The 2,404-nt window shown below is 64.0% G+C and overlaps 1 protein-coding gene across 2 annotated transcripts in view; it reads left to right on the forward strand.

The window, feature by feature from the left end:
• Positions 1 to 363: 363 nt before the first annotated feature.
• The window catches only part of PVALB (parvalbumin), a 19,149-nt gene continuing 17,108 nt past the window's right edge, over positions 364 to 2,404 (forward strand). The window contains exon 1 of one of the 2 annotated variants that reach the window (XM_006757430.2): positions 364 to 460. The gene's annotated coding sequence lies outside the window, so the exon portion shown is untranslated. Of the gene's footprint in view, positions 461 to 2,196; positions 2,301 to 2,404 lie in introns of those variants that run through there. The other variant, XM_006757431.2, reaches the window with a different exon arrangement.

Genomic DNA, 2,404 nt, shown 5'->3' on the forward strand with positions numbered 1-2,404 from the left:
CAGTGAGGTGGCATGTGTGCAGGAGCCCAGCCCAGCCCGTGCGTGGGAGACAATCCCGGTTCCATCCCTTCGCTCACCTCCCTCTTCCTTCCCGTGCAGGCTTTTGGAGGACAGAAACATTGCTGCCATCGAAAGTGGTCACGGAAGGCTTCCCGGAAGAGGAGAGCCTGGCCTGAGCCTCAGCTTTGGGTGCTGAAGGGAGGCAGGGGCCAAGGTTATTAATAGGCCCAGCTTGATGGGCCCAGGGAGGCCGAATGTGATACAGACACCCAGCACCGCAGTTGAGAAGTATCTGACACCAGAAGGGGAGGGGGCCGCGGGCCGGGGGGAGCAGCACCTCCCAAAATAGCCAGATCAGAAGCCTATATAGGCGGCTATCCCACCACCAGGCTCACTTCCCGACAGGACCTCCCACCAGCCCGGCCTCTCAGTGCAGGCTCAGCCCTCCACCCCCAACGAGGTGAGTGGCAGCTCCTGAGGCCGGAGGAGGATGGAGGGATGCAGTGGGGAGGAGGCCAGCTGGAAGGGACAGCCATTCCCCCCCTTCCCCCAGCGACACAGGGCTGGGCTGAGGGGTGCGGCCCCGTAGGCCGTGGTGGAGCCCAGGCCTGAGAACACGAATTCCTGGGAGCTCCGGGCTAACTCCCGGGCGGCCTGGGGCAGACTCTGCCTGTCTGGGCCTCGGGTTTTCCACTTGTAAAACGAGAGGGGTGGAGCCAGACACCCGTGGGCTCCAGTGCTGCCGTCAGTGGGCAGAGAGGCAGGGGGAAGGGGTACGGGCGGGAGCCGGGCTGAGGCGATAGCATCTGATGCTGGTGGGTGGACTGCAGCCCGGGAAGGGTGTCACGTTGATGGAGGCTCTGCAGCGGGAGAGACGGAGGAAGGAGGCGAAGGACGGGCCTCTGTGGAGCCTTTGCCCCAGGGGTCAGCATCCGGACACTCAGCCATGTGGGACCTCATAGCGCTGGGTCCTGAGCTCTGGGGGGAGCCCCATGGCGGCGTCACCAAAGCCGCTTCATCTGCTCTGGGAGTGGGCCCCTCTTAGCCGCTGCCTCTCCGCACTTGCACAGGCCATTCGCTGGCTCTGTGGCCTCAGTTTCCCTACCAGGACAGCATAAGGACCCTTCAGCTGGGGAAACCGCTTCTCCAGCGGAGGCCTTGGCAGCGAGTGCGCCTGGGGGTTGACATGAGAGCCCAGGGGCCCGGCATGGCCAGGCTGACAGCTGCCTGGGGCCGCAGGGGCAGCTGAGGGTCCGGAGAAGGCCTCCCACGGGAGGGACCAGGCCGGGAGCTGCAGCCTGGGTGCCGGGAGGCCAGATGGCAGGCTGTTCCTGAAGGAGCTGACTCACAGGAGGGGGGCAGCCTGCGCCAGCAGCATCCTAAGGTTTCCAAGGAGGGCAGCCGTCCAGGGCCAAGCGAAGGGAGACCGTGTTGACAGTGAGCACCACGGAACCTGAGCTCCGGGCAGCTGGCTAGTTCTCCCCGCTCCCCCTGCCCCCCACCAAGGGCCACCATCTCAACCCCTGCCCACCTGCCCACACACCTGAAGGGGGAGTTTCAAGGTCCCTCCCCAAGGGACCACCAACCCCATCCACCAAGGGAGACAGAAGGCCAGAGACAGGACGGTCACAGCCCAAGGTCACACTGGGACTTAGCACAGCCCGGGATCTAGAACCCAGGCCTGCTGGCTCCCTGTTTAGTGCTCCACACACTCCACAGGCGGCCAGGCAGCCTGACTCCTCGGATGGAGGCCGTGGCCATGGCCGTGGCCGTGGGAAAGAATGCAACTGGTTTCTGCTGCGTGGAGATAGGAGGTGTCACATTTCCCCAGATGGAGTTCAGGCCATCTACCTGCTGCGCTTCGCTGTCTGGAAAGTGTGGTCTGAAGGTGCCACCCTCTCCCCAAACCTGGGCCTTTTGGTCTCCAAGACAGAGGGGTGGGGGAGGGGGGGCAGTACACAGAGATTCCGAGTAGCCTCTCCTGCCCTGCCTCCTCCAAAAGTTTTGTTGGGGCAGGAGGAGTCCCACCCCGCTATTCCAGGGCTCAGGAGACCGGGAAGCAAGTAGCTGTGGAGATCTAAGCAGGGTTCTTTGGAAAGTGAGACTAGAGGGAAAAAATGAGGTTTCAGGAGGCGCATCCCTGACCAGATGTGGGACGGGGCACCCGCAGAGAGCCCGGAGTGCCCGCCTACCTGAGCCCCCCCCTCCCAGTCCTGTGGGTCGGGTTTCCAGACCTGAGCGCTCAGATTTTGCAGCATAAAATTTGCATCCAGGACAGACCAGAGCGGAGGCTGCGTGAGGTAGGAGCGGAGAGAGAGTGGCTGCGGGGCTCGGGCCCCTGGAGGGTGTAGGTCTGGCCCCTGCCTGTCCGCGTTCTCCCCGAAGCCGCGGGGCATCCTCCGAG

This window comes from Myotis davidii, unplaced genomic scaffold (genome assembly GCF_000327345.1).
Source record: "Myotis davidii unplaced genomic scaffold, ASM32734v1 scaffold514, whole genome shotgun sequence".
NCBI classification, from domain to species: domain Eukaryota; kingdom Metazoa; phylum Chordata; class Mammalia; order Chiroptera; family Vespertilionidae; genus Myotis; species Myotis davidii.